Source organism: Crocodylus siamensis, chromosome 1 (genome assembly GCF_052110815.1).
Source record: "Crocodylus siamensis isolate JL-2025a chromosome 1, ASM5211081v1, whole genome shotgun sequence".
Lineage (NCBI taxonomy): Eukaryota > Metazoa > Chordata > Crocodylia > Crocodylidae > Crocodylus > Crocodylus siamensis.
Genome location: NC_143395.1, coordinates 212,531,604 through 212,553,106, shown reverse-complemented (window position 1 = coordinate 212,553,106; position 21,503 = coordinate 212,531,604). Strand labels below are relative to the sequence as shown.

The 21,503-nt window shown below is 47.2% G+C and overlaps 1 long non-coding RNA gene across 1 annotated transcript; it reads left to right on the top strand.

The window, feature by feature from the left end:
- The first annotated feature begins 417 nt into the window (after positions 1-417).
- Positions 418-21,203, top strand: LOC149874068 (uncharacterized). Its single transcript, XR_016439898.1, has 4 exons — positions 418-884; positions 1,679-1,762; positions 15,211-15,358; positions 19,987-21,203. It is a non-coding gene; the product is annotated as an uncharacterized LOC149874068 (long non-coding RNA).
- The last annotated feature ends 300 nt before the right edge of the window (positions 21,204-21,503 follow it).

Sequence of the window (21,503 nt, the reverse complement as noted above, 5' to 3'; positions counted from 1 at the left end):
AATGTGAACTCAAATGACTCAAGAACCAAAAGACAAAAATATTCCAAAAACTACAATTAAAAGAGAAAAATATCGCTTCTTATAGCAAGAACCACAAGACAAAAATATTCCAAAAACTACACTTAAAAGAGAAAAATATCACTTCTTATAGCAATACCATGACTTTAGGGGCATGAGTCATGATTCTGCTGGACCAAGGACTGTTGCTATTCAATGTAGAAGGGATAAAAGGAACAGAACCCTCACATTAGTAAATCCAGGTGTTTGAGGGGAATGGATCTGAAGCAGCAACACCTTCTTCCGCTCAGGAGAGGCCCTGAGGGTTTTAATAACATAGCAAAGTAGAGGGAGAAACAGCTACAGCATTCAGTGCAGTAATACCTCTTCCAAATTTTTGAAATCCTGTCTGGTTGGGGAGCTAATATCAGCATGGCAACATTACTCTTCTTTGTAGCTCAAGGAAGGGGAAAATCAAGACATTTTGGAAGGGGCTAGTTGCCCCCTGAGTGCCCCAGGGATTGCCAGCTACCACAGTCCCCGTCTGTGGGCCTTAAAAAATTCTCTTCTGGCTCATGTCTTGAGGATGAAATGGGAGAAGAGTTGTGTGCAGGTCTCAAGGAACTTTGTCCCCTTTTCCTCAACAGGAGGGGAAGATGTCACCCTGTGAGTCCTCTCCCATGATAGCAGATGGTGTTGGTTTCTTCAGTATGTGGTCTTCTGGCAGAGAGGTTTCCAGTGAAGTGAGGCAGAGCAGCAGCACAGGAGGCCACTGCATAATGCTCCAGTTCAAGTTTGGCAGAACTATCAGAAGAAACTGGCGAGAGAGAAGAGGCTGTAGACATGATGCCAAATGTAGGATGTGCTAATAGTGGTACCAGTTGCAGGTTGGTAAATAAACAGTTTTATCTAAGGGAGGCTAGATGGGTGACAGAAAAGGCAAAAAGTTTACATGTAGGGTAAAAGGGGGCTCTTTACCTTTCATTCTCCTACCAGTTGCTTTTCTTGTTATGCATGTACTCTTCTTCTATTCCTCTGGTATATAAACTGCACCAATGTACATCAACTACAGATGGTTTTCTGTTGATTAGCTAGTATTTCCATTACCTCTAGACCTAGCCTTTTGTCCAGCCAGGATCCCAAGGGACAGCAGTAACCTCTTGCTCACATTAACATCCTAGCATCCTTCAGTGTAGGCCATTTGATAAAGTCACGTGGGCCAAGGCTTGTCTTTATTTGGGAGGGGGCCACGTGGGCCAAGGCTTGTCTTTATTTGGGAGGGGACCTGAAAAGGGCAAAAGGTCAAATCCAGTGGATCTGTCTGTGAGGGAGGGCTGGAGAGACCAAGAAAGCTCATTCTGCATTAAGGTTGCTGAAAGAGCCACGGTGCATACTTCACTCTCTGCAGAATAGCTGATGTAAAGCCCTCTCTTCCTAAAGCTGTGTAGCTTTATTCTAGAATAAAGAATAAATTTTCTAGAATTTCCCCCTGACTTACAATGGTAAAAACAGAGGCTCTCATCTACCTACTCTTCTCATTCTTGCCTTTTTCTGGCACTTCCCTACACTCCTCCTAGTCCCAGCACTGTTAACTATGCTCATAAAGTACTGAGCCTGCAAAGACTCAAGACAAAATATGGGTTCTTATATCTTTGCTTATAGCAATTGTGTTACTGCACAGGTGAGACCAAAGGGCAAGTAGGCATAGTCCTATGGGAAAGGAACTGCAAGGAGAACAGAGGAACAGAGCAAGGAGGACAGCAAGGTAAGCTGGGCAATATAGAGAGAGGCAGGGAGAAACTCAGGGGGAGGGTGTCTCCCCCCCCGCCTGCATGCAGACAGATGTGCTGAAACTGAGCATTGAACTGTACTCAAAATGGTGGCAGCATCTGGCAGACCACCTGCTTACTCCTTGAAACAGCATGGACTATGCCAGGAGTGCTCATTGGCCATATGAAGCAATGGGAGTGCCACAAAAAGAAAGCTGTATCTCACTGTGCCACACCCACCCCCCAGAAGAAAATGTCTTAAACAGGCACACAAGAAAAAGAGGAGAAAGGGGAGAGTCACTGTTGCACACTGGCTTCCTAGTCTTTTCTCTGCGCCTTGAAGCCTTGTCTTTGGACTTTGGGCTGCATTCCACTCCAAAGGAAGGAACAGTCAGCCTTTGTCCTATTTTTGAGGGAAAAGGTTACTTTTTTAAGTGCAGGTTGAGCAACCGTTTGTCTAGAATAGTTGACAGGGATAATCTTGCCTTAAGCAGGGGATTGAACTAGATGTTCTGAGGGCCCCTCTAGCCCTATTCTTCTATAAAGTCTGCTGTGTGTTTTAGCCCGTGTAGCATGCAGAGGCAAAGGAAAGGTCATGCTTGCATCATATGTGGTTACTCTGATTCTTGCTTCCTGTCATTTTGACCATCTTTGTTAAACCTTAATTTTTCCTCCCCTGTGTGCATGCAGATGCTGTGAGAAGTATTGAATGCTGCTTTTTATATCATACCCTTCTTCCTGGGGATTGTGCATGCTCTTTTTTGCATATGAATGTTTTTTGAGGTTTCACACTGTCCAGCAGTTGGAGCTGGGCCATTGGTGCATACTGCGGTTCTGACTGCTTTAGAATACCTTTATTTGGCTGTCTGCCCAGAGCGAAAGAAAAATGCCAGGCCAACTTGGTTCCTCCACCATGTTCCTTGCCCCGCTTGATTGCATCAGGTCCTATACATACTGTCACAGAACTCCACAGCAAATACCCACACCATTGTAGCTGCAAAGGGGCTGGGAGAAGTGCTGCGTGTACAGTTTACCCAGTTCTTCAAGGAGCAAGCTTTCCTTACAAAGTAGGAGACAACTAATGGGCATGACTAGGCCTTTGGCAAACCTGGACTTGAACTAAAGGAGCCAGGTGCATTTGGCAGGATGTTTCTGGTTCAGATGACGTCTCAGTACCTAATGCTATTTTCAAAAATTCTTGGGCAGGAATGAGCAAGCTGCTTCTGGACAAGAAGTATTTGGCAGAAACAACACAGTATTGCAGCTGGTGGTAGAACTGGCCACAGGGAGATTGGCAGTGACTATATTCTGTGTAACTGGGTTCAGCAAGTGATTCTTACTCTGCTGGGGAGGTGGCAGGGGGGATAGGAGTGTTACAAGGACTGAACAGGTTTGTAGTACTCTCCATTCTGGAGTTTAGCTCCCTGACAGGGAGGGGCAGCCAGATAGGACTCAGAAGTGTTCTCCCTAGGGTGAAGGAGATCAAGATGAGCCACACCCAGTCAGGTTCTGGGGAAGAAAGAGTGGGGAATAGCATATATTCTTGTGAGCAGAGTCCCTAGGGTCCCACATTTGAGTTCTGTGTCACTTATCTGAAATGAAATATCGTAAAACTGTCTCCAGACTGCCTATTTAAAATGGCAATAAGAATGCTTCTTCCTTGTTTGAATGCACCTCTCTTTCCGCCCTCAAAAAAAAATCTGAGAAAGAAAGGAGAAATGAATTTGAATGGAAAAACCTGTTCAGTAACTGTTACCTGACACCAGAGGGGGTCTGTTGATCCCACAAAGAGCCTGTCTCCTGCATCTGTGTCAGCAGGCATTTAATCCAGTTGTGATGCAGTAGTACAGGGGTTTTCAACCTTTTTTTTTTTAAATAAGTGTACCCCTGGCAGCCCCCTTTTAATAACTGTACACCTGGGAGAGTGGCAGGTGGTGAGCAGCCTGACATGGGGGGGAACGTGGCTAGCGGCAGAGTGATGGCAGCGCAGCACCTATGCGGCCCTGCTCTTGCCTCACCCCAGCCCTGCTCCTGTGAGGCAGGGGCGTGGGGTGGCAATGCTTAGTCCCTGCCCATCCCCGCATACCCCCGAGACCTTTCAAAGTACCCCCAGGGGTACACTACACATACCCCCGTTGACAACCCCTGCATTAGTCAGAAAAGGAGATCATTCAGACTCCTTGACACTTAACAGGTTCAAATAAAATGCTTGGTGGCATGGATTTAATTTTGCATCCCATGCTTTTGGGTGGACCTTATGGAGAAGCTAAACTAAGTTCTGCACATGTCTTTCATCATGTTATAGATCACATCCATGACATGCTTGAATTTGGCTGAACTGGAAGTTTTGAAATGATGTAGTGCTGCTACATTTTTCCAGCTTCTGGCCTCCAGCCTAGGTCCAGCAGAGACATTTCCCATTTATAATGTGGGTGCATTGTTACAGATGGAGAGATCTCCTAAGGAAGTAGATTATTGTTACCTCTTTGACTTGACCTACTAATCCAAAATTTGGGGTTCCATTACAGTTAGAAAGAGATTCCGGGGATGGAGTTGGGTATGCTCATATTATCCTGTTTCTTTATGAGAATATAAAAAGTCGTACCTTTTCCCCCATGAGATGACCAAGATGAGGAGAGAGAATTTCCCTACTAATTGCTCCATACCCCTTCACCTAGTACCCCAATTCAAAAGCTCAGCATTCAGGAATTTTACAGGGTCATATACAGCGGTAGATCCATTATTTGGCAAAGGAGGCATGCAGGAGCAGCAATCCATGCTGTAGGGATGGCTGCATCCCCCCCAACTGCCAGGCTCCCCACCCCCTACCACTTCCCCTGCATCCACTGGTGTGGGCAAACCAGGCTGGGGGAGCCTCTAGAAACTTTTTGAAGTCCCAAAACCAGATAAAAGTCCCATTCCCTTTTCACTGTGGTCAGAGTTATGTCCTCACCTTCCCTGCTGATTTCCTATTTGCCCTGGGGTCAGGGGAAGCTTCAGAGTCACTTTTGCTCACTCCACCTGGGCTGCACAGGGGCTGGGCTCATCTGGGAATGCAAGAGGATAATGGCAGTGGTGATGAGTGGGTGGGTTCCCCCACCCTGCCCGGTGCCCCAGGAGTAGGCGCAGGGAGGAGAAGCCTCCTCCTCCATTGCCACTGCTGCTGTCACTGTCCCAGCTGAGCCCAGGCTCTATGAAGCCCAGATGGAAGGGGCAGGAGCAGCTCTGAAACTTCTTCCACTCCTGAGGCAGCATGGAAAGCAGCAGCAGCAGGAGGTAGGGGCAGTGGGAAATGGAGGGGAAGGGATGTGACTGACATGGAGTGTAAGAGGGGATTCTCACCTGCTTTGGGGACTTAAAATCCCCAGAGGTCCCCTTGGTATGGTCAGGTCTTAAAGGGAGGTGCATCCATGCCACTGCACCTGAGTATATGAGTAGGACCCTCCATCCAACCCTGAGAGACCTTTCTGAATCAAGCTTATGAATGCCCCCAAACTGAATGAATGCCCCTGTTTCATCTGAAGATGAAGTTCAGAGAAAACTGGAATGTATGTTTTAGATGACGTAAGGGCAGTGTGAGGGGGAATCGGCTCCAAAACCAAATTAGCTAGTTTGGAGCTCTGGGATCATTTGTTTCTAGTATCAAAGCTGGTTTGCTTAAAGCTATCTCATATATGGTCCTGCAGTGTAGGCAGGGCCACAGTTAGATCACAGAACGAATTAATCTATTCCAGTAAAATTAAAACCTGCTAACAGCTTGAAGTATTTAGTTGCAAGCCTCCCAGAGGCCCTCTTTGCTAGAAAAAGGGCTTCAATCCTGGTGGGCACACTACCACATGGAGTGATTACATATACATTCTGCCAAGCTAAATTTCTTCTGCTGTTCTATTTATATCTTTATTATATTAATGTTATTTATATGTCATCTTAAACTCTAACATGCAGTTCCTTTGCACTGTTCAAACAAAGTTGCATTCCAAAGATGCTACATTGCAGTAGCAAATGTAAAGCAATTTCTGTATTATTCTGTACATTGAATTTTTAAATTAACACAATAATACATTATTTCAGTCATCCATTATTATTGAAGCACATGAACCGGGTAAGTAGGGAAATGTGTTGTGTATAAAGAAAGAACTTTGGAAAACCTACACCTGAAAAATGTGAATTGAAACTTGATGAGTGTACAGGTTCCTAAGATTTGGCACATGCCATGTGAACAGCAAAGGGATAGAAGTTTATAAATGTTTTGCAGCACTAAGGACAGAACAAACAAGTGTAGTTTTAAAATAGGGAAGTGTACTCAGCTAACATGACCCTAACAGTTTGCATCAAATCTTCTTTGAGACCCCATGTAGGGTTCTTGGTAGTTGAGTCCAAGTCTTGGATGAGATAAACTACTGTCCTAGATTTCTGCATTTAAAGAGACACTGGCTGATGCCATCTTAAAACCCATGGGTAATATATTTTTCTTACAAACTAGCATAAAGGCAGAGTAACTCACTAGTCAGTGGAATTACTCCCTGTTTACACTGGCATGGGCAGATCCAAGTTTTTGAAAAGGGTAATGCAGATGGTATGCTGCATCATCATATACAACACAACACATTAAAAAGAAAGTAGAAGCTTTAGTTATAGCTTTAGTATAAGCTCTAGTTAAAAAGAAAGTAGAAGCTTTACTAATACGCCAGGGGACCTAAGGATATATTCAGTTTAAGATCAAAGCACAAACAAATATATTTTATTGGAATATGAATTAATTTGCTTTATCATATATTCTGTAGACAAAAACAAAACAAACTAGGCAAAACTAATTAAAAGATGCTGTTTCATTAGTCCTGGAGTCATTGGAATTAAATGCACATCTTTTTTCTTTATTCAGATTCATAAAACAAAATCTAGCCTTCTTGAGCACCTTGGCAGTGCATCCAGTGCTTCACTAAAAATTATTTCCACACTTGAATTAATGTTTTTAGCTAGAGGTAAAAACAGCCTACAAAGCGGTGAAATGGGAGCTATGTTACCAGAAGCCATTAATAGCCAGCAGAACTGCAGGAGAAAGGATAATGATTAGTGCAACATCAAGAACAGGTATGCCAAAGTCATGCAGCCCTGCAGGCTAGATGAGTCAAATGGGCCATTGTGCTTAGAAACCTCCCCCTCTCCCCCTTCCAAGTATACTATATATAGCACCCACTCCAAATGGTCTGGGAGCCACACTGTGGATCCTGGAGCATTTGGAATGGGTGCTGTATGCAGCACAGTTTAGTGGGGGCATGATCCTTGACCAGCTACACTGCACCCTACAGCTGCTCTATGAATCCATGTCACATACCACTTCTGTTCCGGGAGGTCTGGGACCCATTCTGTGCACGCTGTTCACAGATGCCACATGTAGCACAGGTCCTAGACTGGCTGGAGCAGGGAGTGCACCGCAGCTCCTCACCGTGGATCTGCCTCTGTATTCTGGTGTAGAATTTAGCTCTGTATCCCCAACCCTTGCTCACATGGATATAACATCTTACTAACATGAATGGGAATTGCTCTTGCACATGTAAAGAGAAGATTGGGCACTTACAGGATCATAGGAAAGTAGGGCGGGACAGAACTCATGAAATTATCTACTTCAGCTCCCTGTGTGGGGCAGGATCTTTCCTGACTAAACCATCCCAGCCAAGTGTCTGTCCAACCAGCTCTTGAAAATTTCTGGGGACAGAGATTTCATCACTTCCCTAGGTAGCCTGTTCCAGAGCTTGATCTCCCTTCATAGTCAGAAGGTTCTGTCCAATCTAAATGTCCTCTGATGTAACTGGAGGCCATTACTCCAGGTCCTGTCCCCTACAACAACAGAGATAAGACTATCTCCATCCTCTCGGTAATCATCTTTCAGGTATTCAAAGACTTGTCAAATCCCACCTTCAGCCTGTCCTCATCTGTCATCTTTGACCTCTAATCATTTTTGTTGTCCTGACCTGGGTTCTTCCCAATTTGTCCACATCTCTCTTGCAGTGTGGGACCCAAAACTAGACACAATTCTCCAGGGGAGTACCCCACAAGTACTGAATAGAGTGGAAGAATCCCTTGATTTTTTTCAAGATACATTTCTGTTAATACAACCCAGTATGCTGTTGGGTTTTTTTTACAACAAGAATATGCTGCTGGCCCATATTCAGATTATGGTCCTCTGTATCCACAGGTCCTTCTCTGCAGTACTGGGCATGCAATTATTGGGCATACAATTATTCTGTCCCAGGTGCAGGACTCTGTAGTTATCCTTATTGAATTTTATCTGATGAACTATAGACCATTTTTTTCCAGTCTACCAGGGTCATTCTGAATCCTAGCCCTATCCTCCATAGTGTCTGCAGTTCCATCTGACTTGGTGTCATCTACACATTTGCTAAGCATGGACCCGGTTCCATTGTCCAAATCATGGAGATCACCACCAGACCCAAGACAGACCCCTAAGGAATCCCACTTTATACCTATTCCCAGCGAGACATCCAGTTATGTGGGTTTTTGTTTACATAAACTACTGCACTTGTTCCCAACCCCTGGCTCTTGGGCAATATGTTGCCTATAAGACCCTCCAAGGTTGCTTGCTGCTACAGGAAATTAAGAAGTCCAAACTAAGGTTTCTAGGTCTGGTGTTGTAGTGTTGTAATACTGATGTAGCCATGCTGATCTAGGGAACAGGCAAAAGCAAGATTTGTTTGGTAGTATCATTTATTGGACCAACAGTTTAAAGTATCTCCCCATTCTATAGTTGGCCCAATAAAAATATTACCAAACAAATCCTCTTCACTCGAACTGAAGATAACAGGAAATGCAGTACATCATTCTTCATGCCACATTACTTGCTCAGCATTGTTGTCCATGGGCCAGCACAGATTGGGGACTATTCCCTACTGACAGCAGTGGAGGTAGAAACTTGGATTTTCAATGGTGAGAGCTGAGAGGGGTTTTACAGGCACTCAAGTCAAATTAATAGAAGCCCTATTTCAAATAAAGGAACAGAAAGGAACCGCAGTCTGAAAAAAAAACGTTGAGACTGATTAACAAAGTTTTGTATAGACCATATTAGACAAGGTACAGGCTAAGTAATATAACTAGTGAACTGAGAAATAGAGATACTTATCATTAATTATAGAGGGAGCTGGTAGGTGTCACTTACAATTACGATTTTAGCCATTTAAGCTAAAATGTCCCATCTCAGATGTCTGATATTTATTTGAAAGCTTCAGCATAAGCTGTCCAGCTGCTTCCAAGAAGATTAGAGGAAAGTGATATTTTGCCCATATGAAGAATATTTTCAGTAAAATTGTAGGAAGTTCTAGTACTGTACAAGGGTGGGCAATGTTTTTGGCCAGAGTGGCAAAAACACCCCAACCCTGACCCACACCTCAACTTGGCATGGTGGGGCAGACTACAGGGGAGTTGTGAGAGGCCCGATCCTCATTGCTGGTGGTGGCTGCATGTGCATCTCCAGGAGGACAGCAGGGGAGGGACCAGGGTTGTGCTACCCCAGATCCTTTCCCACCCTGTACTTCAAGGCGCACATGGAGTCAGCGCTAGCACGGAGCTGGTGCCAGGATTCTGAATTCCAGTGAAGCTGTTTGCAACCTGCCCACCATCTTCTGCAGCTGCTGCCCAGAATCCAGGCCAGCTGTGGCAGGCAGCTAGGAGACTACAAATAGCCGCACTGGGCTCCAGATTCCCTGCACCCGCTCCGTGGCAGTGGTGGGTACACACGCCTCCAGGTGGATGGCAGGGTAGGAGCCAAGTAGTGCAATCCCAACCTCTCCCCAGCCATTTGCCCAGAGATGCATGTGCAGCTGCCAGCATGGAATCTGGCCAAGGGCTCCAGAGCCCAGTGCAGCTGTTTGCAACCTCCTGGCTTCCTGCCACAGCTGGCCCAGGCTTTGGGCAGCTACAGACAACCCCTGCTTAGTGCTCTTAATTGGTTCCTGAAAAACTGAGCATTAAGCAAAACTGAAAGTGTTTGATGACCCAAGATGGCAACTGCAAGCATTTTTAATGACCCAAGATGGCGACTTTGAGCATTATAGTGAAACTGGCTGACTGCTAAGTGAAATCAGGTATCAATTTAAAATAAGCATTATAGCAAAATGGCGCTAAGAGAAACGGCAATATGCAGGGGTTGCCTGTATAGCAGGGGGCCGACAGGCTGCAAACAACTGCACCAGGCTCCAGAGCATTGTCAGCTGCACGCACACCTCCAAGTGGACGGTGGGAAAGAGGCCGGGGTCCACCTGGACCCATGCATGCACTTGCCACCACCACAGAACACAGGCTCCAGAGCCCAGTGCAGTTGTTTGCCAGCTATGAAGCCTGGACTACTCACAGTAGGACTTGGAGCTTCCCAGCTACTTGCTGCAGGCAGTCCAGGCTTGATGGCTGGCAGCAGCTGCCCAGAGCCTGGACCAGCTGTAGTGTGCCGAGGAAAACGGCCATGCATGCCATGCTCTGGCACATGTGCTGGGGGTTGCTGACCCCTTTTCTAGTACCTCCACGCCCTGAAACAAGGGCCTGAAGGTTAGCAATGGTGTCGCCCTGGTAGCAGAGATGTGCCTTTTGCTGTTCCTGTAGGGTAAGGGTAGCCAATTTGAGTATGCTCTGTGTGAGGCACACAAGCAGGCCATGAAGGGAATAGGCAGCACTGTGGTAAATAGGTTAGGGAGCAGAAAACAGAACAGAAGATTGGGGAAGGAGCACAGGGCAGGAGGCAGAAAGCAAAATAGTAGATAAGGCGGGGCAGATGATTAGAGTGGCACTTAGGGAAAGTGCAGGGCTAATTTGTGGTCTGCCTGCCAAAAACGTTGGTCTCTGCTGCTGACCTATCCAGTCTTTGAAAAATCTTTCTTTGCACATGTTCAGAAGGCAGCTGTTGATAACTGGTTCAAAAAGAGGATAACAACCTACTACTGCTGTAAAGTAATGGATTAGCTCAATAGCAGAAATGTCTGTGTTGAATTCGAAGGTTCTAACCCTGCTGAGGGTCCATGTAGATGTTACTATGAAAGAGAGAGAGAGAGGCTTTTTTACTAGTTCATCTTTTAAAAAGTTTAAGAAGTTGCTTGCAAAAACATATATTAAAAGAATGTTAAGGTCGCAAATTTAAGTCCTCAAAAGTGAGGAAATGCCAGAATGAAAATGTCACATGCAAGCTTATTTTGCACCCCATGTACAAGTTGGCATTTTGTTCTTTTATTACATGATCATCTGCTTTTTTTTTCTGCTTTTTTTTAATTTGATGGAACCTGTGCTTTACTCAGTGCACCAGAATGAAGGGACGCTAAAAGAGTGACTATTCAGTAGTTTGTTTATATTTTTTGTTTGGTGTGTGGTCCCTGTGCTCAATTTTCTGCAGAACATTGAAACCCTGCTTTGAAATAAAGAATTGTTTATTTTTCAGGTGGGCATTTTCAGAATGTTCTTCGCTGTTATTGAAGTGCCCCAGAATTGTCAACAGCTTTATTTGCCAAGGGAATAATATCAAAAGTAGCAGCTAATTCTGGTGACCAGTTTGAGGTGCCTAAATCTGATTTTTCACCTGCTTAGAATTTCTACAGCACTGAATAGATTCAAAGCTCAGCTTCCATTGTCTTCAGCTGTGACTGCAGGTACTCAGAGCTTCTGCAAACTAGCTGTCTCACATGGAATCTGTGGTTGTTGTGGTTTATGTGACCTTCTCAGCATCAGAGGTTAAGGTAGTGTTTCCCAAACTTTTGGCATCTAGGGTACACTTTATCTTCTGAATTAAAATTGGTGGAATACTTCACTCTGTACTTCACGGGCCCCATCCAGTCCCTGGGCCCAAACCTGCTGTGTGGGGCTGGTCTGGCTGGGTCCTGAGCCAGCCCATTTTTCCTGGCACACTTCCACTGCTATTGAAGCATACTAGTGTGCAATGCATACCTCTTGGGAATCTCTGGGTTAAGGTACTTCTGTATTCCAGTCAATGGCATGACTGTATTTACACAGTGGCCTAACTACAGCAGCACAAACTTCAGCAGGGGCAGATGGCCCAAGTGTTGACCTACATTCATAGATTGTAAGGCTGGAAGGGAAGTCAGAAAATCATTGAGTCCAACCCCCTGCACCAGGCAGGAAAGACAACTGGGGTCAGATAGCCCCAGCAGGATGACTGTCCAGCCTCCTTTTGAAGAGTCCCAGGTTCCTCAGCCCTTCTTCATATGGCTTGCTGTGCAAGTCTCTGATCACACGGGTGGCCCTTCTCTGGACTCTCTCAGGCTTTACCACGTCCTTGTTAAAGTGCAGTGCCCAGAATTGGACACACTACTCCAGCTGCGGTCTCACCAATGCTGAGTAGAGCAGAAGAATCCCTTCCTTGGTGTCAGAGCAAAATTTTGAGTATATGCTGCCAACACAGAAGAGCTGGACTGACATGACCATTTGACTCTGTGAGTGGAAAGTTCCAAGGCCTACCCAGCCCTTGCCCCCTGGGTGACCTACAGACCTGTCAATCATTGTTGACCTACTTTCCCCACAGAGCATGCTCAGATTGTGTCAGCTTCTGACTGAGAGCATGCTCAGTCAGAACCTGACATGAGGTAATCTGACTAGAAATTTCTCTGCGGAGAGGGTTCTGATTGGCTACCAAATTCATAGAAAAGTTCAATGAACCCCTCCCCCAGGGGGAGATCACGTTAACTGAGGGCAGAGGCTGCTGCTGCAGGGACCGTCTCTCAGGCTTTAGGGCCTATCGATCTTCTCCTTTGACTCTGTTGTTTGGTATTTTGTACTACTCGTTGTATCACGGATTTGACTACGCTCGCCTGGTTTCTGATTCACCTTGGTACTGACTAATGGCTAAGATTTTGGATCACCCTTTTGGACTCTGTTATAACCCGGTTCCGGATCATTGACCTTGGCTTCTGTCACTGATTACGACTCGGCTCACTCCACTGACCTGACGTCTCCGCTGCATCACCTCCTGGCTTCCGACCTCGGCTTTCTCCTTCGACCACTCAATTGTCCATCACCTTGGACTGGCGTCACGCGGTTCATCGTTTATGCGTTACAATTTTTGTTTTATTGTGTGTATTCCCCATTAATGAGCTGTTGACCAGCCCTGGGACTAGGTCTTTGGACTGAACCTCGTGGGCCAACAGACCCCTTTGTTGTTTGTACGTTCCTAACTGTAACTGAAGACATCGCTGCCTACGCCTGAAGCGTAAGTCAAATAAATCCTCTTGCCTTTCGATCCACTCCGGGTCCGTATCTCCTGACTCTACGCCATTAATCCCACCTGTCCATATCCAATTCCCACCCTGGCCCACCGTGACCTTGGGGCCCAATTCATTCTGTTCGGTTTACCCTGACACTTGGTTTCACTGGAGATGCATCAATTGATGCATGCCAGAGTATTATTAGCCCTACTGGTTACGGCGTTGTGCTGCCGGCTCATGTTCATATTGTGGTCTATTATTACCCCTAGGTCCCTTTCAGTCATAGTGCTGTTCAGATTGGTGTTGCCAAGCCTGTAGTTTTGCAGGGGACTGTTCATTCCCAAGTGGTGCACTTTACATTTCTCAACGTTGAACTTCATCTGGTTCTGATCCTCCCAACTTCCCAGCCTGTCTAGATCTGCCTGTATCTGCAGCCTATCTTCAAGTGTGACCATGCTTCCCCATAACTTGGTGTCATCTGTGAAGTTAGCCAGTGAGCTCTTCACCTCCACATCCAAATCATAGATGAAGATGTTGAATAGTACTGAACCAAGCACCGACCCCTGTGGGACACTGCTGGCCACTTCTTGCCAAGATGACACAGATCGTTCATTAGGACTCCTTGCATTCTACCCTGCAGCTAGCTTCCTACCCACCTGACTGTCTTACAGTTAAGCCCACAATCCTCCTATTTTCTTGTGAAAGCATCATGGGATACCAGATCTAAAGCTTTTTGGAAGTAAAAAAATGGTCTACAGTTAGATAAAATTCAATAAGGATAACTATAGAGTCTTGCACCTGGGACAGAATAATTGTATGCCCAATAATTGCATGCCCAGTACTGCAGAGAAGGATCTGTGGATTACAGTGGACCATAATCTGAATATGGCCAACAGCATATTCTTGTTGTAAAAAAAACCCAACAGCATACTGGGATTTATTAACAGAAGTGTATCTTGAAACAAATCAAGGGATTCTTCCACTCTATTCAGCCCTAGTGGGGTACTCCCCTGGAGTATCGTGTCCAGTTTTGGGCCCCACACTTCAAGAGAGATGTGGACAAATTGAGAAGAATGTCAACCTCTTCTCTCCTATCCAGGTGGCGAGTTACCTGGTCATAAATGGAGATGAGGTTGGCAAGACAAGACCTGCCTGTGATGAAGCCATGCTGTCTGTCCTTCAGAATCCTACCTTCTGCAAGCTTATCGCACAAAGACTCCTTAGTGAATTTTTCTAGGATTTTCCCTGGGATAGAAGTTAGGCTAATTGGCCTATAGTTACCTGAGTTCTCCTTTCTCCCCTTCTTGAAGATGGGCACAACATTGGCCCTCTTCCAGTCCACAGGGACTTCCCCAGAGTGTCACGAGTTGTCCAAGAGCTTCAGAGGTTCTGCAGTGACTTTGACCAGCTCCTTCAGCGCTCTCAGATGAAGTTCATTCAGTCTGGCTGACTTACATATGTCTAATTTTTTTAATTGGTCACACACCAGTTCCACAGCAATAGTACGAAGGCAGTCATTTCTATCCTGCTCACTCTGTACTTTATTGGGCATGATTTTCCCCTTGGCCTAGTGAAAGATCAAAGCAAAATAGTCATTCAGGAGTTCAGTTTTCTCTTGAGTGCTGCTAACCAGCTGTCCTGAGTTGTTGAACAGGGGCCCCACACTCCCATTTGTTTTCCTCCTGCTTCCTACATACCTAAAGAAGGACTTCTTGTTGCCCTTGATTCCTGTTGCTGATTTTAGTTCAGTCACCTAATTTTAGTTCAGTGCAGATTCTTGGACAGATATTGCTATGTAGATACCCAAGCTAGTTAACTTAAAGCTAGATCAGATATGTCTACACAAGATACAAACAGATGTTTTATCCACAGTGCAATCTTACCTTCTGTGACAAAGACAGGGGTTGCTTCCAGCTCTCCAGAATTCTTGTGGAGGATACTTTCTCTTCATACAAGCCTCTGCCTTATTCACTATTCACCAGCTTTCTCCACCAGTGAAATGAAGTCATATGGGCAACAGTCTCCTTCCGAGGCAGGCTTGTTTTATATTTACAGCTATGGAAATAATCAAGGTTCTGAGGGTAAAATAAAAAAACCCAGACTATAGTGTATTGGGTAATAATTAAAGGCTGTATCAAGGAGCTTGAACGTCAGGGGACTGAAGATAAGGTGCAAAGGTGATCTTAAGACTAATATTTTGTAACCTCTAAATGCTTGGATTGTCTTTGCAGCATTGGTGATTCTTGCAAGGATTGCAAAAGACCAAGAAGAATAGAGGAAAGTTTCTGCTACATCAAAGGGGCCCCAATGGTCAGTGTGGCCACAGGATGGACTGACGGACGGACTGCTTAACTTGAACAAAGCAATTTATAACAACAGGTATGTCTATACTATTTAGGTAAATTGCATGTTTGAGAGAGTAGTAGGCAATAAGAATAACAAGCCCTAAATAGAGGTGGGCAAAATAAGGCCTGTGGGCCAGATCTGGCCCACCAATTAATTGCATCTGTTCCTGACTCCACCCACAGCACTCCGCATGGGGCCAAACCCCTCCTGCTCCCACCTGAAGCAGCCTACACCATGCTTCTGACTGCACTCACCCTGTACCCACTAGTGGCCCCAGCCCCTGCCAGCACACTCAACTTCCCAGTGAGGCTGTTCCCACTACTGCTGCAGCTGCCTGGCTACTGCTCAGCTCCCCCCATGTCTAGTAGCTCCTCTTTCCTGTTCCTCTTTCTTCCCCTGCTGTACTGTTCTGGGCAGCAGGAACTGTAGGAAAGTGCCATGGCCATGAAAGCATCACACACCCAGCCAGGTGGGAGGGAAGCTGCAACTGAGCTGCTTCTACCTGAGTGCATGGGGGCACCAGTTCAACTCCCAGCCACTTTCTACCCACTCTGCCAGCCTGGCATGATGAGTAGCCACTGGCCAGCAGCCAAGTGGGTGGAAGGCAGCCCTTCCAGAAAGCTGTGCGCACTGGCTGGGGCCAGGACAATGCCATTGGTGGGTGAGGGCAGGAGCACAGTGCAGGCTGCTCTGGGCAGAACTCAACTCCATGTGGAGTGTTGTGGGGACAGGCACAGGCTAGTTGTTGGGAGAGAGGCCCCACACTTGCACTAGCACTGCACTGCCCAGGCAAGCTCTGCTGCACATGCTCCCTGTTCCCACACCCCCCATTCCCAGACCCCTGGCCAACTCCCAGGACCTAGCATGCAGGCAACCCCCCCACACACATGCACAACCCCATACCTCCTCCACACACAATATATGAGTAAACCTTAATTTTGAGTTATTACGCAATCATCTTTATATATAACTACTCAAAAAACCATAAATCATGAAAAAAATACTTTTTAAATGAAATATGTTATAATAGATGTTTGACGTAGTGAAAAAGAGCCAGCCCCCAACCCCTGGCTCCTAGTATTGCTGTGGCTCCATCCTACTCCATGCCTGCAGCCACGTATTCCAGCCCCAGACCCCAAGCCCAATGCACCACCCTGCCTGGGCAGCCCTAGCCCCAGCCCAGCTCAACTCCCCACCTCCTTCCCTATGGGGCCCTCAATCCCCGCTCCCCTCCCCGCCAGACTTATCTGTGGGAGTTGCTCTCCAGGCTGCCTGGTGGCCATGTGCATGTGTATGTGTGCACAAGCACATGGCACCCCTGCCTGACCACCCTTCTCCTGCTCCCCCAGCCTCTTGCAGGTTGGAACTGTGCCAGCCTGCAAAGCTCTTTGCAAAAGTGGAAAATCCATGTGTTTCCGTGTTAAAATGAAAAATCTGTGTTTTTCTCATAGATTCATAGATGTTAGTGTCAGAAGGGACCTCAATAGATCATTGAGTCCGACCCCCTGCATGGGCAGGAAAGAGTGCTGGGTTCAGATGACCCCAGCCAGATGCCCATCCAACCTCCTTTTGAAGACCCCCAGTGTAGGGGAGAGCACCACCTCCCTGGGGAGCCCATTCCAGATTTTGGCCACTCTAACTGTGAAGAAGTTCTTCCTAATGTCCAGTCTAAATCTGCTCTCTGCTAGCTTATGGCCATTATTTCTTGTGACACCCCCAGGAGCACCTTAGTAGAGCCTCACCAATTCCCTTCTGTGTCCCCATGATGAATTTATAGGCAGCCACAAAGTCGCCTCTCAACCTTCTCTTGCAGAGGCTGAAGAGGTCCAGGTGCCCTAGCCTCTCCTCGTAGGGCTTGCCCTTAACCATACGAGTGGCCCTTCTCTGGACCCTCTCCAGGTTATCCACATCCCAAAACTGCATGCAGTATTCCAACTGTGGTCTGACCAGTGCCCGATAGAGGGGAAATATCACCTCCTTGGTTCTGTTTGTCATGCATCTGCTGATGCATGATAAAGTGCCATTAGCTTTGCTGATGACTTGGTCACACTGACGACTCATGTTCATCTTGGAGTCCCCTAGGACACCGAGATCCCTTTCCGCTTCCGTGCTTCTCAGTGGAAAAGGAAAATCCACTTTTTTTCTGGTTTTCTGTGGGAAATGGGAAACCTGCATTCCTGCTCCTCACCCTAGAGGAGTGTAGCCACATTCATAACCAGGGATCTGGGTTTTCCATTTCCCACAGAAAAAAACATGGATTTCTCCCTTTTATCAGAGAAAATGTGAATTTCTCCTTTTAGCAGAGAAACTTGCAGATTCCCTGCTTTTGCAAACAGCTTGCAGGCTGGCTGAACTCCAGCCTGCCAGAGCTGTTTGCAAACAGGGCTGGAAATCCCCAGCCCTGCCCAGAGGGGGAGAGGGAGGGAAAGGGCAAAGCCTGAGACTCTCAGTCGGCCATGGCTCTGCTTGGCTCAGCTCAGCCTCACTCTTGTCCTGGAGCCTGAGGTAAGTGGGGCTTGCAGGGGGATGGGGGCCCCTCTGGCAGGGCTGGGGGGGTTGCAGTTTATGCCTGGGGGGGCACCGGCAGGGCTGAGGGGGAGCCAGCCCCGCCCACACCTGAGCAGGCAGTGTGACAGCGGAGGTAGGAGCCCCCCCAGCATGGCCTGGACCCCTGATCAACGTGCCCCAGCACTTACCTTAGGTGCCAGGATGAGCGGCAGCTGGGAAGAGACGCAGATGGGGACGCAGATGCAGGTCCAGGCCTGGGAGTTCCGCAGCTGCCTGAGCCTACGTATTGGCAAGAACTGGGGGTATGGCTTCCAAGCAGTGCAGGCTGCTCAAAAGACAGCTGGGGAACCAGCTGGGCTGGCACCAGGAAGAGAGGAGGAGAACGCCGGCTGGGAGATGCTGGCTTTGGAGCTGGGAGTCTCCAACTCCAGCTGCCCGGAGGAGGAGCCAGCTGTCCACCAGAGGACCCTGACCAATGAGGCAGAAGGCAGCCTTGGGGGCCAGCAAGGGCAAGGGAGCCCCACTGAGGGGCAGCAACCAAAAGGGATGCTGCTGGGGAGTGGCAGGGCTCCAGCCTGGAGCTCAGGCACTGTAGCTGAGGACAGACCCTCAAGCCCACAGCCATCCTCAGACAGCCCCAGAGTGGGCAGAGCATGGAGAACCACAAGCCCCAAGAAGGGGAAGAGAGGTGACACCAGATGGAAGGACCAGGACAACTAGACCTCAAGGTTAGCCAGGCCTCAGGGTGGGGACATCAGAAGAACTGGTAGAAACGGGGCACTGGGTGGTCCCGAGTACCTATGCCTACTAGAAGAGAGGGGATGTATGAGTTCTCTGAGGGGATAATGGGGCTCTGAGAGAGAGAGGGAGAGAATCTCAGGAGCTCCACCAGCAGGAGCTGGTGTTTACAGTTAAATTGCAGTTGACTCTGGACGGGGCAGTTCATTTCTTAGAAGGGGGGAAGCTAGCCTGAAGACAAGGGGCAGACCCCTGAAGGTTAATAGCCAGGAAGACCCAGCCCTTTCAAGGCAGGCAGTGTGGGGAAGACCTGCTGGGAGCAGCATCTACCCAGGCCGAGGACGTGCTAAGGGTTTGGTAAAGGGGAGGTTTGGAGCTCCATGAAGATACCCCAGGGTTGACCCTTTTGGGCCACTGACAGGGAACTGCCTCCCCAACAATAACATCCAACATGTGGCAGGCAAGAAAGAGGCAGTGCCCAGACCAACTAGGTGGTACTGAAACTGGGTTTCACCAGTTGCTGTGGGGCAAGGCGCTGACAAAGAAGTCCCCAAAGCCTTACAACACCTACCAGTGACAGGTGGCAGGAGTGGGGGAGCTGGCTCCATGTGGCTTCTGCTGCAGCTGCCTGCTGTGGGGGGTAGGGAACTGCAGACTTGGGTCCCTGGCCCCATAGCTTTGGCAGCTGGGGGTCCCTCCAGCAGGCCTGGGGGGCAAGGGCTGTGGGGGGGCAAGAGGCACAAGTAGGATGTGGGGGCAGTGAGGGTCACCAGCAGTATTGGGGGGGGGCTTTGGGGGCAGTGAGAGGCACCAGCAGGGTTGGTGGGGGGGCTTTGGGGTCACTGAGAGGCACCAGCAGGGTTTTCTGACAGAGAATTTGTGATTTTTTATCGGAGAAAACCAGGATCCTTGTTCAAAACAATGATTCAGACAGACACTCCCTGGCTAATTAGCCAGTTTGCCCACCCCCATGCTCATTAGCACATCTTGGGTATTATGCAGTCCTGCCTACATTGCTTCCAGTTTAGGAGTGAAGCTGCCCAGAGCACCACAGCCACTGCCAGGGACAAGAAGTTTACTATGCAAATGCGACCTTACTTTCAGAAGACGGGTGTTTTAATTGCAGTGACCTGAATGGTGATTTTTTAAGGCCAGGAAGTCTGGAGGAAGGGGTATGGAGAATCTTAGGAAACTGTGAGACTGGTGTTTGTCAGCCCTGCTTAGGCAATAGTTAAGAGTTGTTCTCAACCCAGCTCATGCCAACCCATTCCAGCTGGCTTTGAAGGGGGTATTACCTTTCACAAAACTGATCCTGACTTACCTGTGACTTCACTACCTTTAAAAATAAAAAAATATATATGACAAAACTCGTTCTCAGAATGGTGCTTACCAGCCATTACTTTGTGTATTCATAGAAACCAGCACTCAAAAGAGCTGCACTTTTCCTACAGCACCACAACTTGTGGTGCCAAAGGCTGAAAGCAATAAGGGAAGAATGTAGGAGGAAGAGAGAGCTCGACTTCAGTTCCCAAATGAGAAACAATGAAAGGCCTTTACAGTTATCCTGACTGTCTGACACAGGACCTAGCCTATGGATCAGGTATTAAATTAACCCTGTTGCATGATTTTAATTAAATGGCTCGTTCAACATCCCCTCCCATTACCTGTGGAATATTCTAGTCATTATTTTTTTAATGAAAATATTCTCTTCTGACACTGGCAATCTATTGCCTTTGGCTGCCTCTGGGATTAGAGGATACTGAACAGGAAACTGATGATTCCCTTCCCCTGGGGACAGGGTGGGCCAAGAACGTCACCTTCCCAAAGGGAGTGTGCTCCCCTTGCAATGGCCTGTGCTTACCCACTGGGCTTTCAAATGACTCAGCACCCAAAAAGGAAGTGGTAGATCTTTGAAGAGCAGAAACCCTGAAAGGTGGGGGACGCATGGAGCTGGCTGTGTTCTTTCTCCTGGGACTGGCAGTTGTGCTTTTCAACTGTTCCCTTCTATAATTTTGGGCCTATGAGTGGAGTCAGAGTCATTGTCAGCCTGTCACCAGGGCAAGAGGCAGGTAGGGTGTTGGTGAGTGGCCACCTCCTTTCCTACCTAAGAGGATTTTTACAATCTTGGATTTGTCCACAGCCTGAAGAAGGGTGCATGTGCCCAAAAGCTTGCAAATATATATTTTTTTGTGATTTTTTAGTTGGCCCAATAAAAGGTATCATTTCTGAACCAAGAGTTTTACAGTTTTGTATTTCTTTTTGTCTTGGACCAACACCGCTATCAAATACATCCCTGAGACATCAAAGATGCCATATTTTAGCTGATTTTGGAAATATAAACTTCATTGCTGAACAAGAAGGGAAGTTTTTTGAGACTCCTTGCTTTCCTGACATCTGACACCTCTAGGGATGAGAACAGCCCTATCTGCACATCAAGAACCAACTCACACAAAGGACTCTCATGGATCCAGGGGAACAGATATCCAGCCTCAAAATTCCCTTGTGCAAAATGAAGTTTATTTTCTATGTAAGAGGATGTTTACAATCTTGGATTTGTCCTCAACCTGAAGAAGGGTGCGTGTGCCTGAAAGCTTGCAAAGAATTTTTTTTTTCAGTTTCTTAGTTCGTCTAATAAAAGGTATCATCTCTGAACCAAGAGTTTTAGAGTTTTGCATCTCCTTTCCAAGCTTCTCTGTTAGAAGTTCTAAGTGCAGCAGCTGTCAGATAAAAGGCACTGGTAGCAAACTGGCAGTCCTGAAGAGGAAGAGGAAAAGAAACAATTGTAGCTAGCAGTCCTGCCTGCACAAAATTGATAAGAAGGAAGCCTGTCTTCAGAGCATTCAGCCATGCAGCTTTTATGTCTAGTGTGGAAGGGAGGTGATGGGGAGGGGAGGACAGATTTTGCCCAGAAGCATCAGACTGAGTCATAGCT